This window comes from Chironomus tepperi, unplaced genomic scaffold (assembly GCF_022539635.2).
Source record: "Chironomus tepperi strain 1889 unplaced genomic scaffold, CSIRO-AGI_Ctep_v1 contig_8, whole genome shotgun sequence".
Classification (NCBI taxonomy): Eukaryota; Metazoa; Arthropoda; class Insecta; order Diptera; family Chironomidae; genus Chironomus; species Chironomus tepperi.
In genome coordinates, this window is record NW_027226130.1 from 449,962 (window position 1) to 466,265 (window position 16,304).

Below are 16,304 nucleotides of genomic sequence, written 5' to 3' on the forward strand. Positions count from 1 at the left end.
TGTTGTTTTAATCAAATCTAGTGATAGATCTAGAGGAGCGAGGCTCTCCTTTCCAAATTTAACAACGTTCTTCAATTCTACATTGTCAAAAGTTCCAAAAAATCCTAAATTTATACAACGTGTTCGCTAGAGCATCGCTACTCGCCGTTTCAACAATAAGACACAAATTGCTCTGACGGCACCCTTACTCCAGATTTCGAGTCATTTTGAAGTTAAAATTCCGGTTCGCCGCATCATGTCGCTCGGGTTAGGTTCCACGCAAACAAATTTCCGACTTTAATTGACTCTAAAATTTAATCCACAATTTTGACAACGAAAAATATTTTTGCACCAAAAATTTAATTCTCAATAAAAACACAACAAAATTTTCCATCGAATAATTTAGACATTTTCATTATTATTTGCTTATTTATTTAAATGATTGTGGATTATAATTCAATTATTTCCTCTAAATTAATTGTACCGATGGCTTTTTATTACATACAACCAATTGCATACAGTAATGATAATCAATTGAGTCTAAAATCAATAAAAATAGCAAAAATCACTCAATTACAATAAAGTAATAGTTTTAATGTAAATAATTTATTAAAAATATTTCAAGTCATTAATTTTATTGTGTACAAATTGAAAATTTTTCATCGTCAACGTTCGTAATTGCCATAGTGATTGATTAGCTCTTCAACAGTGAACATTGCAAAATTATGTTGACATGTGATGATAAATTTGCATGCTAAAAAAAGCAGAGAAAAAGTTGACTTTTGAATGTGATTGCTGAAGGGTGAAGGTAAGGAAGGGAAGAGGGTCTTTTGGAGGTTATGTTCTTTGGTTGAGTGCTATTAGGTTCTTAATATGGATTAAAACTAGAGAATTAAGGAGTTAAATTTAACATGGAGGAGTTTAGGAGCTTCAACTTTCCGACTACTCTAATACAGGTCCCAAAATCACTTATGAACCTCTTCAAACAACAAGAGTTGGCTAATTTCAATTTTCATCATACAGGTCAACGTAAAAATGGGCCGAAATTTGCCGAAATGTAGCCGTCAGCAAAAATGTTTTGCCATCCGAGCACTGTCACTTCGGGATTACGTCGATTGCCCATTTTCACAGAGCCCACTGATTGTTTGCCCACTGATTGTTTGCCCACTGACATTTTCCCACTAGTCTTTTTCCCACTGGTACGTTTGCCCACTGGTACTTTTGCCCATTGATTTTTTCCCCAATTTTTGCCCACTGGTACGTTTGACCACTGGATTTTGCCCACTGCTTCTTTGCCCACTGGTACTTTTACCCACTGATTATTTTCCCACTAGCTTTTTGCCCATTCGTACGTTTACCCATTCGTATTTTTCCCCACTGGTACGTTTGCCCACTGATTATTTCCTTCATTAGCAATGCGTTTGAAGCCCTGCAATGACTGGCTTCCTGGCTAGACAAAAATTGTACGCATGAAGCAAATTTGAGACTTCGGGGTTTTCGCATTCAATAACTCAAAATTCGTAGAGGTGGTAAACACTTTTGGTTTTATGGACTTCAACCCTTAACTTTATTGTTTTTAATGGTAAATCATTTTAAGTAAGTAAAAATATCTCAACTGTCATGTAATTATTATGAGTATATTGATTCTCGAGGTAATTGACTAAAAGCTCGTGAGATTACTGTGTGAGCAACGTGCAAAAGTGCTGGGAATCAGAAGCGGGCAAAATTATAAAAGATTTCCGACGAACTCTAAATGCGGCAACCCTCGTGCGCCTTTGCCAAAAAGTTAAATAAGTATAATGATTCTGTTTTGATCCAGTGAATGATTTTATTCGATTGAAAATAATAATTCAACAACATGATCATGAAATAAGATCTAGAGAATAACCAGTCACATAATTGAACACAATAAGATCTATTAACATCCAGACACACTATGTCCTTTAAAAAGTAAATCAATATACTCATAATAATTACATCCAGTTGAGATATTTACTTACTTACTTATCAATGATGTTACCACTAAAAACAATAAAGTTAAGGGTAATGAAGTCCATAAAACCAAAAGTGTTTACCACCTCTACGAATTTGAGATTGAATGCAAAAACCCCGATAGTCTCAGTAGGACTGCAGAATTTTTGTCTAGCCAGAAGCCAGTCATTGCAGGGCTTCAACTCGATTGCTTATTATTCAGTGGGCAAACGGTCCAGTGGGGAAAAATACAGTGGGCATGTCGTACTGGGCAATAGCTAGTGGGAAAATAATCATTGGGAAAAAGTACCATATCCAAAGAAGCAGTGGGCAAAACTTCCAGTGGTAAACGTACCAGTGGGCAAAAAATCAATGGGGAAAAAATCAATGGGCAAAAGTACCAGTGGGCAAACGTACCAGTGGGAAAACCTAGTGGGAAAATGTCAGTGGGCAAACAATCAGTGGGCAAGTGATCAGCGGGCAACCGAACCAAACCCTGTCACTTCATGCCGTCACGGAACACTCACACGTCATGGCTTCAGGACACTCATACGTCATTCCATAAGGAGACTCCTACGTCATGTCATTAGGGCACTCCCACGTCATGCCGTCAGGTCTCTCTCACGTCATGCCGTCAGGTTATTCCTACGTCATGCCGTCAGGTCATTCCTACGTCATGCCGTCAGGGCACTTTTACTTCTTGCCATCGGACACTCATGTTGTCGTCAACGAGGTGATTTAGGAGCACTTTGATGACTACATTGTATTGTTCGAGTTAAAAAACGTTCAGAAATGAACGACTTAAGAAGGAAAGCGGAGGGGTGGCTTAGTTTCAAATTGTAGTTCATGACTATGTTGCCAAACGTTAAGGTAGAGTAGAAAAAGTTGAAAAATGCTATTTTTAGCGTTGCCTAACATCAGTAAGTTCCCTTACCCCTTACCTCAATTTAAAATACAAAACCAAAACCCCAACTTGTTTCCAAATTTAAACTTCCTGTGTTTTACCCACAAAGCCACCAACTAAGTATCAAACATACTATCCAGTGTCATAATACTAAACAATAACAATTTATTCAAAGCGCATTCATTCATGTAATTGCTCTAAAACCGGAGAATGAAGAAGAAGTAAAACTTGACTTGCAATTTAATACAAAAATGTATAAAAATTTCTCTGGCACTGAAACTATATATGTGCAAACTGTGGAAATAGCAACAAAATTTATTTCTATCATATTTCTTACTCTTTTCTTGTTTTGAATTTAGTAAAATAAATGAAATTTTTTTTTCTGTTCCATTTACAATAATTTAAATTTTATTTATTTGAGCTTGTTGGCTGTAAAGTTTTTTAAATGAGAATAAAATTGTAATAAATTAAACTGAATAGAATAGAGCTGTGATTTATATTTGTTGGATTTAAGAAGATTCAATGATCAATTAAAGATGAAGAGTAATTTGGATTGAATCTTTAAGCTTATTTAAGAATGTTCTGAATTTTTAATACCAAAGCTAGGATTTTTGGCAATATTTAAGTTGAAAATCGATTGATAAGCTCGTGCTGAGCTCATCGATCATAGTGTGGCAGTGGACACTTTGAAGACCGCTTTTAGAGCTCTTTGCCTGTTAGAGTAACTGACCCAAATCATACAGATCATTCAATCGATCAAAAACTGACCACAGGTCGACGTGACTCCGACTTGGTGATGTGAAACCGAATCCGGTCTCAAGCCAGAGTCACATTATTATGGTGCAAAATTTTGGATCGATTTACCGATTTGTGCTATTTGGGTTGATATGTCACTCTGTCACCAAGGTGGTTCTGGCATGGTCTCGGATTCATACTCACAAAATCTGACTTCTTCAACACATCACGTAATCTAACATCCTTTTCAAATATATTTTCCATATTCACACCAATTGAAACATTTTAACTTTATCAAAACTACAATTTTCTACCAAAAAAAGCAAAACTCAAACGTCATCAATTTTAACATCAACATGACATATGTACGAGCAACATAAGTTTTAAATGCAATCTACTGAATGGATTTTCCTCGTTGTTTTTTTTCTGGATTCTAACTTACTTTTGCATTTGGGAATGAAAAATCGCTTCTATATGGAAATGTCCATTTTCATTTGGTTGTGAATTTTAATGGGGAATATGATAGTTTGCAGGGGGTTAATTTAACTAATATTGAGGAAGTCTATAGAAAGTTTAATGGATTTATTAATAAAAGGAGAATATTGTTAAAAATAGTTCTATTTCTATATTTAATTAATTAAAATGTCAATATGTATGACTAGTTTGGACAATATCAGAAAGTTGCTGATGAGTATTCAACCTTTATTCATAAATGCAAGGGATTTCCGGATTATTTTTTTGTATGGGTTGAAATGAGGTCGGAGAACCAAATCCTTCTACATTCTGAGCAAACCACTATTAGAAATCGTACCTAATCCACTAAACCCTCCAAAATTTGAACAAAATTCTTTAATTTTCTAGCAATTCCTTGCTATATCCCTGATTCTAAGAATTTATTAAATTAATTACTATAATTAATTCAATTCCAACTTTCACAATCAGAAACAAGCTGAATAAAACCGGGAATCATGCATTAAAACTAGGATTTAAGCGACAATGACGATAAAATGCAGTTAAAAGTGTTAAAAAATTATACTCATTAAGTCGACTATTTATCTTGTTACACAGCAAATAACAGTATTCATTTAGTTTTACAAACTGTTGTGCATACACGCGATTAAAAATATAAAAATGATAAAATAAAACTTTTACATTTTCATTTCAATTTAAAAATGTTTTATTTGCTTTGCAACTTTTTTATTTTTACCCATATTTATTTGCATCAAGCGCTTAATCAGTTGTGCATCATTTTTTTATCCTGATTGTTATGAGTATGAATTTACACATTAAGTTGATTGTTACAATTATGGTAACAGCGAAATAATAATTTTTATCCACTCATTTTAAAATTGATTTTTATGAGGTTTTTTTTTCGTAATCATGTGAGATGAACATGGTGGTAAGCTGATTTAATATTATTATGTGTTTATCATTCAGAACTTAATGGACTTTTTAACAATTTTTTTGTAAATGGACTTATGGAAGTGATACGTTGTACAATCGGTTGATAATATTCGAAAATTAAATCTGTTAAATTAATTGATTTTTGTGTTTTAAGGATTGGGTTTAATTCGGGCTCGACCATGAACCACAAACCTGGATTTTAGACACGCAGACCTTCAGTTTTTGGTTGTATTTTATAGTTCGTCCAAGGCTACAGGTCTGTAGTTTGGGATGAAATTCTAGGTTTAATACATTGAAGCAAGTAAGGTAGGAAGTCCAAACGTTTCAGAACCCATCACGCCTCAAACTGGAAATCGAGATGCTATTTCGAACAACACGACGTGTTTGCTAAGGCACCACATTAACAACAATATGCAAAGTTGTCCAGGCAGCACCACAACGGCGTATTTCAACCAATTTCATGGCAAAAAAATGTGGTTTGTCGATTTGTGCCCTCGGTATTTCTATGACACAGAGTTGACACGACTCTGTTGTGACCGCGCCCACAACCATCTTTCGGACACGACTTTTTTAGGCTTTTAATATCCGGATTCCCAAAATACTGATTTTTCAGCCTTTAAAAAATCCTGATAACTCAAATCAAATCATTTCAAGCTGGGTCTATAGACGGTCAGCATAGTCACCTTGTTCACCAAAGTCACTCTGGTCACCCAGATCACCCTGTTCTCACTGATTATCCTATTGACCCTGTTCACTCTGGTCAACCAGGTTACCCTGATTACTCATGTCACTTTGGTCACTCTTGTCACTCAGGTCACGCTTGTCATCCGCGTCACGCTCGTCATCCAGGCTACTCTTGTCACTCGGATCACTCATATCACCTGGGTTACTCTTGTCACTCAGATCACCCTGATTACCCTAGTCACCCTGGTCAACCTGCTTCACAGGTTCATCGTCATGACATTTCACTCGAAAAAATTCCAACTTCACAAGTTTCTTATCATCAATCACTGTCCTTTAAACTAATTAAATCTATCGATATAAAATTGCAATTTAATAATTTCTTTCTTCATCAATTCATAAAATTATTTTAATGCAATTTCAATTGAATTTTATAATGCTGTTTACATTTCAATTCATTCATCATTCATCATTCATTGCATTTTTTTCATAATAATCCAATGATTGTTCAATTTCCTGTGAATATTTCCATGGATTTCCATATTTCATTGGCATTTGAGAAGAATAAAAATTAATAAAATTAAAAGATTCACTGCAGTTATTGCATTTGTGAATGGTTCAATTGGAAAATGTGCAGCAAATATTTGAGTATGGAAGATAAATTTTTTATTTAAAATCCATTTTACAGTATTTGCATTCTCACTACATTCATCTTCTTTAACTCAATTGAATAGCAAATAAAGTAAAGTCAATTTAGTTCATACATGAAGTATCTGAAACTAAACGAAAATCAATAAAGGAAATGAATTGGATAAGAAATGTTGTACTTGGTTTAATTAAGAAGAATTTGATCGAAAGCTGGTATTTACTTGAGTTGTCTAAACTAAAATTATGTCATTAGGGTAACCTGTCGTCTCAATGACAATTTGCCGGTTACACAAAGAATTCGGAAATTGCCAAATGCCTGAGCAGACAATCAGCATGCTCACATGGTACAATAAGGTCATCACTGAACCAAGTGGATATGCTCATTGTCATGACATCATTAAGTCATGACCTCATTGTCTGTAATGGATGAGGTGGGTTTGATATATTTAGACATGAATCGAAAAGGTTTAGGATGATTTTGGGATTTAGCTAAGTTTCTAGCTAATAATCTAGCTAGATTTGAGAAATATTAGCAAATTGAAGATTCTCCCCCTAACCCGTCCATCCTCTGAATACACCCCTAGTAAAACTGACAATTTCAATCTCCAAACAAAGAATTTGTACAAGCTTCAAGACAGAGCCGACAATTAAATCTCATGAAAATCCTTTTGATGTAGCTCCAGTTCTTCTACTCTACATAGAAACATGATAACACTAAGTATACAAAGACGTTGACATGACAATGCCCTTAAGACATTATTGCAACATTGTGATTAGATTGGATGATTTTGAATAGTTTGGTACACAACTGGTTATTATTGGTGTCTGATATTAAATTCTAAGCATAGTTGACTCTTAAAGATAAGACAAGTCGGTTAATTGATAAAAAATCAGGCCTTTAGTGCGGGTGACTATGACTCAATCTGGTATCAAGTCATAGTCACCCCCTAGGCTTTGTGCCAGATTGATTCATAGTCATCTTGACCTGAGGCTGGATTTTGGATCATCTGACCAATTATAATCACACCCTAGGCTTTGTGCCAGATTGATTCATAGTCATCTTGACCTTGGGGACGATTTTGAATCCACTTTTTTGATTGATTTCCCGTTTTGTGCCATTCGGGACTAATCTTGATGGTTGTAATTCTTGGATGCTTCAAAAGTGATATTTGGTAAAAAAAAATATTGCTCACAATTGCCTCAAAAGAAGCCTTAGAGACACAGTCTCAAATGATCAGATTTAAAGCTCCTCAAAACCAAAGCCACACTTCTTCAACTTCTTAAGTCATTGTATAATTAAGGATTTGAAGATTTTCGAACCAATATTCCTTCAAATTCAGTCATTTTACTCACAGTTCTACGTTCCTTGAAAAGCCACTCCAATAATCCTCCTCAATAAGCTTTTCCAATAAACCATCCACCATGAACAATATTAAAACATTGAAGATTAAATTTCATCAAAAATAATGATTCTCAGAATCCCATCCATTCTCAATTACTAAAGAGATTTGTAATGATACCAAGCAATTTCCAAAATACAGCAAAATGTAATTGATGATCAATTGGAACTGACATAACGAGGAAACATTTACGAAGAATTGATAACAGGAAAAACGTGCTGGTATCGAATGTTATATTGAGAGCCGTGAGGAAAATTTCTCATCATAAACTTTACCTTGACCTCCTTCATGATACATGGACGGAAATACTTTACAGACATCATAGTGTTTTTTGGTTTCATAGTCAGTCTTATGGTTGAATTATATAGTATTCATGTATGAATACGAGTAATAATTTGTGGAATCTATTGAATAAATAAACGACTACTTCATCTTCACTCCATACCATCCAGTGCTCTCATATTTCTTAATTTATCTTGTATTCATGATATACATTTTATTTTAAAACATCCTTCAATTTGTGATAGACAGCTGCAATTTTCTCAAAATAGAAAAATTCTTTAAAAATGTTAGGATGTGATGATGAAAAGTAGGGCAATCAAGAATTTTTTGCAGACTATACATAATTGATGTGTATATAGAAACTTAGAAAAGAGCATTTTAGTATTGATTCTTAGTTTGGGTGTAAGGGAGCACATGATGAGCACATGATTATTTCTATCTTCCATGCAAATTGCGGATTCTGGAGAGAGTTTTCAGGTTTTGTGTGACGGAGAAGGTGAAATGGAGTCCAAACAGACGTTGAGCACTCCTAGAGACTTCAGCGTCACTACCAAGTCACTGCTTTACAGTCGAATGTGTCGAAACGGAGTCTGAACTGACAAAGAGCCAAATACAAGCTGTGGACACAAATATGATCACACAATTTTGAGAATACACTCTCTTAAATCTTCAGTGACACTACTTTTCTGTCGAAAGAGTGAGAAAATTCCAAAATTTGTCACCAAAGCATTAAGGCACTTCGTCTCAAATTCACAATAACCCTTAAACAGCTAAAAGCCAAACAACAAATCACAGTTAATGTCCCAATCCCTCAATTCAAAACTTTCCACATTCACACTTCTCTAATGTCCCATAAAGTCATCATCCCCATTCAAGACCTTCCAGGAAACATAAAACTTGTCATAATTCAATAGTTTAGCCATCAAATGTTGAAATCAAATTACTCACACAAAATTTATTCAACCTAAGATAACTCAATAAAAAAGGCAAGAGAATCTCTTGAGAAAAATTTCTCGAATGAGACATAAAATCATGCGATGTTAAAGGAGAAGAAAATGTTTAGAATATGGGACCATAAATATCAATTTTCAGTTCATTAGATATTTCCTCACTTGTCACATGATATTTTATAGCCAGAAGCTATCGATGTCATTTGAAAAGGCCAGTGGGTATTTACGTAATAAGAGCTTTATCTCTTAAAGTGTTTATGGCAAAATATAGAGCAAAAAATTAATTTCATAATATTGTGTAGAAAGTGGTACTGCTTAAAGCGTATCCGAGTAGCATAGCTTGATCACTAGGACATTGCTAGGTCGCCATATTAACAGTAATACGTGAAATTGGGGTACCATAGTGGTCTTTCTGAACTATGAAAGCATGCTCTTAGCCTATTTGGGGAAGGTACAATAATAGCCCCGAGCGACACATTGTGATGAACCACATGCAACGTCTTGTCAGTCTGCCGACTTGCCCTCTTTCAATCTTGCTGTCTTGCTGTCTTGCAATTTGTCGTCTTGTCATCTTTCAGTCTTGCTGTCTTGCCGTCTTGCATTTTGTCGTCTTGTCATCGTGACATCTTGCAGTCTTGCCGTCTTGCCCACTTGCTGTCTTGCAGTCTTTCTGTCTTGCCGACTTGCCGTTTTTTAGTCTTGCAATCTTGCCGTCTTGCCATCTTGTTGTCTTGTCGTCTTGTCGTCTTGTCGTCTTGCAGTCTTGCCGTCTTGCCGTCTTGTCGTCTTGCCGTCTTGCCGTCTTGTCGTCTTGCCGTCTTGCCGTCTTGCTGTCTTGCCGTCTTGCCGTCTTGCCGTCTTTCCGTCTTGCCATCTTACCATCTTGACGTCTTGGCGTCTTGCCGTCTTACCGTCTTACCGTCTAGAGTTAGACGTCGTAATGACTGATCACTAACAGCAAAAGAGCATGCTTTCATTGTACAGAAAACCTCTTCGGTACCCAAAACCGGTCTATTTGCCTTTAAGCCGACCTGCATGCAATTCACCACATTGTGCTACTCGGCCCAATGACTACACTAATTAAGATATAGCAACTGTTGCTGTTATCGCATAAAAAAAACGAAACAAAAGTAAATTTAATTTTACTCATAATTTCAATTATGATACCATCTTCCATGTGCATGAATGAGCACACAAACTTCCACTAATGAAGTCTTCAACTTTCTCATAAATACTTCAATTTTCACACAATCATTCATTAATGTTGATGTGTCTTGGTATTAGTTCATATCCATTATGTGATCATAATTCGATTTGTTAGATTAGAAATAATGATAAGTTTGAGAGTCAAAATATGCATGCATTTTTTATATGAACTTCCCATGTATGACTGGATTGGCAATTAAGGAAATTATCTATCCGCATAAATTATATATGGAATGTTGATAAATGAATCAATTAAAATAAGTGAATGAATTATTTTCAAGGTGTGGTTGATGTTTGGTTATGATGTTAAATTGGCAGAGTAATTGTGTGATATATAAAGGGAATTGGCGATATGCTTTTAAGGTGAGAATAAGATTTAGGTGATTGAGATAATAAAGCTATTGAGAATACTGATTTTTTAATGATATTAGTGAGAAATGTTGGTCGAGATTTGATTAAATTGAGGACATGTTATTTATTGATGGCAATACTCAGATAAATGAAGTGATTGAATTGAGGACAGACGAACGAGGCTGCTGATAGACAGAAGAGTAAGACATATTGGAAGGTAGACAAAATAGAAGTGTCAAGATAAAGAATCGATAGCATGAGGAATGATAAGCAATTTATCAAACCCGACACTAAGGCTGATAGGAAAGCACTGACTAAATGCAAGAAAGACAGCTATCGGCCGAACGAACAGACTAGTCCAAATAGCACATCGTGTTCGCAAGGAGACCACTACGTCGCCGTATTAACGGTTAGTCTCGAAGTAGTGATGAGGGCACCTTGGTGGCGAACCTACTTTAATGGCGAAAATTGCAGTTCAAACGCATTGTGCCGCTAGGGCAGAAGGTTAAAATAAATATACAGAATAAACCGTATATTCAGATATCCACAAGAAAAGAAAAATGTGAAGCTAAACAGAACGACCAAAATACAAAGGTGGACACTTGAAGAACACACATGAATGTAAAAGGACGTTCAAGAGAACAGTCAGACCAAAAGACAGAAAGCAGTTGACTAAACCAGAAGTCTGTCAGGAAATCGGAGAACAGATAGTAGATAACCTGGAAGAACAAGGACATAAATACAAATAAAAGAAACCCAGACGACAAGAAAGAAGAAGTATAACTAATATTATTAACCCATTGATGAATCATCCATCCATCCAACAAAACGTATTCCCTTCCCTCACAGATAACGAAAAATAAGATCTTATCCTGACTAATCAATTTTAAGACAAATTCATTTTCAAACTAATTAATTTGCTGATGTAATTTTAGCAACTTGATATTTTCTATTCTTCTGATAAACCCGAAATCAGCAAGAGTAAATTTTCTCCTGTAATGTAAACAGAGTGTTAGGAATATCCCGAGCAGCAAAGCTTGTTTGCTAAGGCAACTGTTCCGAACAACATAGCGTGTTTTCTAGAGAATCGGACTCGAACGGGACAGCTTGTTCGAAAGGGCATTGATCTCAAACAGACAAAGAACATCCTCAGAAAATTGAGCATCCTCAATTATGTTGATTGAGTAAACTCATCAGAATGCTCATTTAAGTGACTATAGTTAATGTCTGTTAGGGGCCATTAGGGGGTAAGTCGGTGTATTTACGGTAAGACTCTTAGTTGTCCCGATGGCACCAAGATGTCCAATTTTCAAGATAACAAATGGATTTCAGTGGACTATGCTGCTCGGTAATACAGCATAATTAATTAACTTCTTCATCAATCTTATAAAAAACATTTTTTTAACTCATCTAATTCGCTTTTAATGAATTGTTTGAGTTTTAGGAAAATTAATACAGTTACGCTATGTATATTTACATGAAGTAATATAAGCGCATAAATCCGTCATTAGTTTTTAATGTCTATCTCATAAAATATAATTAATCACCTTCAGATAGATTTTAATTAAGCTTAATCTTAGCCACATTTTTTTTGATTTATACGACAAAAAAATATTATGCGACGACGGAAGCTGATAACCTTTAACAACGTTATTCATAAAGTCCGAGACTTAGTAAGACGTCTGTCATGCTGAATTACGGTATTAATTTTACGTAATATTTTTTTTTTTTTTTGTGTGGAGTATTGGAAAGGCTCAAGCTGAGGATTACTGAATTAATTTTTATCATGAAGTAAAAAAATATTATTTTGACAAATTTAGTGGGAAAGGTCAGAATACGATTGTAGACGTTGACCTAGTTAAAGCAGTTATGTAAGTGATTCTTTGGAGTAAACAGCAAGGAAATTGGCACAAATTTTGGATGCAATCTTTAAAATCGTCAGTACGAATCATATTTTTTCCAGATCAGGGGTTATTTTGAGAATATAATCGAGTGAAATAGGTTAAGAACCTAGCTGATGAAATTACATGCAATCGCATGTAAATTTGCAAGTATGCGAATATTTTCGCATGTGTTAGCATATTTTTGCATGTATGCGAATGTAAAATGTGCATGTATATGCGCATACAAACGCATCATGTGGACTAAACATACAAAAATTCCCTAACTTCCTCTTAATTCCCATCACTCAATTCTCAATCCAAAACAAATCACAAAACCCGATCAAAGCAGCTTAATGATAATAAATAGCTTACAAACTATACATTTAAATCTACAGCAATACTCGAAGGACTATCCAATCTCAATCTAGAGTGAGAAAAAAAGCTCTACTTCAATTTATGGCGACACAATTAATCAAACTCAGAAAAATAGAACAAAATGTGAAAAAGAGATTTCCTCTAACTGATTACAATGACTTGTAAGCTTACAAATCTAATGTCATGTAAAGTTTGTAAAAAAAAAAATATTTTTCATTGTTTGAAATTTGAGTAATTTTTCATCATTCCTACCTTGACGGCTGTACAAATTATATGCTTTATGTGAACAAATTGATGATTATCAATGTCTGAAATGAGAGATATTTAGATTAGAAATGAAATGTCTTGTCAACAATTTTACAGTGATTGTAATGTGTATGATATGAAAATAATAATTATGAGCTGATTTACTGTCTATAGATTAGATACATTATGTGTTTAATGTTTATTGCGATTGATTTTAAATAACTAGTAATTTTGATTTTAAGGGCTTGATATTGGCTTGTAATTCTATGAGAATGGAGGAGAATATTAATGATTTGTTGAAACTGAACATATGGTTGTGCAGTTGGCTGCAAGGGATTGTGACTTGCATTGCTGCAAACTTGTCAACATCACAATGTGGCATATTTCATTTTTAGATGCAAAAATGGATCAAAATCAGCTGTCACGAAGCTGTCATGGCACTTTTACGTCTTGACTGTAATTTGGCGAAGAAGAGACGCCTTAGCGACCATATTGGACTGTTCCGATGCAGCAGTAGTTTCATCCTATATTAGAATATTAGAATTAGTTGAAGCCAAGGATGTATTCAGATAGATTTTGGGGTCAAACTCTCAAAATGGACATATTTCTTCAATTTACTAGGATTTTTCGGAACAAAAATTTTCAAACCGAGCTCGAAGTTGACTCGAGTTTTGAATTAAGTTTAGTCAACTTAAGTTGACAATTTCGTTCAAAATCTGAGTCGAGTCGACTTGAATCGACGTTTCTATACAAAATCCTGGTTGACTTCGAGTTCTGGACCTGAAGCCATCCTCTTAAAATCCTAAGTTGTCGATCGAGATATTATCGCATTAGGAATCTAAATTGATAGCCGGCAATAGAGCTAGTTTTAGGCAACTCTGAGATAGGTCATGGATCACAATTGAGCTGTGCGGCCAGCGAAGTAAGTAAGTAAATCCTTACATCGTCATCCTACTCAAATAAGGCAAATCAACAGACTTCCTTTAAATAACTTCCATTTCCACTTTTACTTCCACAAAGCTCTCAAAATGTCCATGCGTAAACCCCTAAACCACATGCTGAGTCTTACTGACTATTATGTCGAAAAGTGAAAGATAAATTGAGTCCATTAGAAAAAACTTATTATATGTCATTTGTATTGAACACATGTAGCACCTATTAAACTAAATTGTAAGTAACAAATGAACGATTTTAAAATTTATGATTAGCGTAGTTGCGCCAAAATGCGGTTTATTGGATATTGGTTTGATTATTATTCATGTTGTGCAGTTTTGTTTTCTTGCTTTCATGTTTGTTGGATTTAATGAAAACTGGCAGGTTTATGATATCATGTATGAGACTTGACTAGGTGGTCTAAGAGAGTCCGGTTCTTTGGGATTGGACTTTACAGAGCTTGAAGCCGAATCGTTTGAATCCAGCTCTTTGCTAAAATTAAACCGGCCTGAAGTCAGAATTTGAATCGATTAACCATCTTGTGCTAAGGAAGTGGTTTATTAATGTGTTATAACAAAGATTCGAGAAAATTGATGGCAATACGCTCGATTCTTCAGTCTAGACCTCGATATCGACTCGGATTTTGCAAGTGAAAGACGATTTGAGTCCAAACCAAACTCGATTCAACTTAAAACACTTAAAATTACTCGATTTTCCATCAAATTCTGACCCATTCCACAAGAATTCTAATAAAATGTCCTTGACTAAAAATCATTAGACAGCAACAACAGTCGCTAACCATAACAATACTCAACAATTCCAATATTATTCCATATTTCATCAAATAATAAATTTCCCATAAAAATCTCCAAGATCTCCTCCATAAAAAATAACACAATCAAGCTTCCTCTACACAAAAAATTAGGTCACAACAATATCTCATCCTGTTGCTACCCAAATTCCATCCAAAATTGAAGTCATCATACGATCTCGATAAATTTCCAAAAAAAATATCCCATTGACCTGCTCTCTAATTACTTGCTCTCAAATATTCACCTATAGTTGTTGCCCCATCATAAGTTTTATGTACCATTCACATGCTATCTTAAAGCATTCATCTAAGCATATAAAAAAAACAGCAGTAATTTCTATAGCGATAAAATAAAAATAAGCTGTAATAAAATTTCCTTTCCTGTTTCATGTTCAATATAGAAAATTGACTGTCCAAATTGCAAATATTGCCAATCCTAACGAACCCTTTGCCTGTAATTTTCATTTAAAAGCATGAACTGAGTTAATTTAAGTACGGGGAATGAGAACAAAAAAGAATGAAAATGTTCACAATAATTTTTATTGCTGCTTTTTTCCGTTCTTTTGTAAATTACTGAACGTAAAAATCAATTTTACGTTGGAAATTCTATGGACGAATTGCTGCATATTTTCCCATTTTTCGTCCATTCATTTATGGAGGATTTAATTGAGAATTGTTGACATCGTATTGGATGATAAATTATTTTATCCTCAATTAACGTGCACAGCTTTTGCTGTAAATTTGTAATTATTGTGTTAAAAAATTGCGATTCAATTGTCACACATGGGCTGTAATTATGCATTTAAAATCTGGGAATGGATGTCAATTTTCTCTTATTTAATCAGAATTTATGAGCCTTGTTGCGTTTCTGATTGTAAAGTTGTGAGAATTTAGCTAAGTGACTGTCATATGGCGTCCAAGAAGCTGCCATATGACATCCAAGTGTCAATTGTTGACGGTCACTTGAGGGACACACGACCGGCATTCAGCGGACATGAATGAATTGTGCAGATCGGGATCTTAAACTACATTGTAGTGTTGTCCAAACTGTGTATAGCGGCACTCTATTTTGATGACAAATTGCAACCAATGTGTGCTTGCTATATTGCAGTTCTGTGCAACCTGTGTCCCACGGATCACCAATGTAATGACAAATTGCCATGAACCACATGCAGTTTGTGATTTTGACCACGACTATCTACTAAGGTGTACTTGCCCTATTGCAGTGGTATGCAACCTCTGTGCCGCAACAGAAAATGTCATGCATAGTATGTCGTGAGCGGTTTTGGACGTGGCTTACTTCTAAAGTGTGCCGCGACACATACCAGTTACTCATCACTGCTCTATTGTAATCATTCAGAGACCAACCTCTGATGGGAATTGAACCCATGTTCCTGACACAAAAGGGAGTTCAAAGAACCTCCTTAACCTTCCACAAGCAAAATTTGCCTATTTATACCTCCAAACCACAAAATTTCCATCAATTTCCACATCACATTGATGAAAACCACCAATTTTCCCTCACCACATTCTCATTATTTTCGT

General features: G+C 35.0%; 1 protein-coding gene across 1 annotated transcript in view; it reads right to left on the bottom strand.

Annotated features, from left to right (window-relative positions):
- Positions 1–16,304, bottom strand: part of yellow-e (L-dopachrome tautomerase yellow-e) — a 92,972-nt gene that overhangs the window by 48,896 nt on the left and 27,772 nt on the right. Inside the window, exon 2 of the mRNA XM_070653120.1 lies at positions 13,022–13,077. The gene's annotated coding sequence lies outside the window, so the exon portion shown is untranslated. The remainder of the gene's footprint in view (positions 1–13,021; positions 13,078–16,304) is intronic.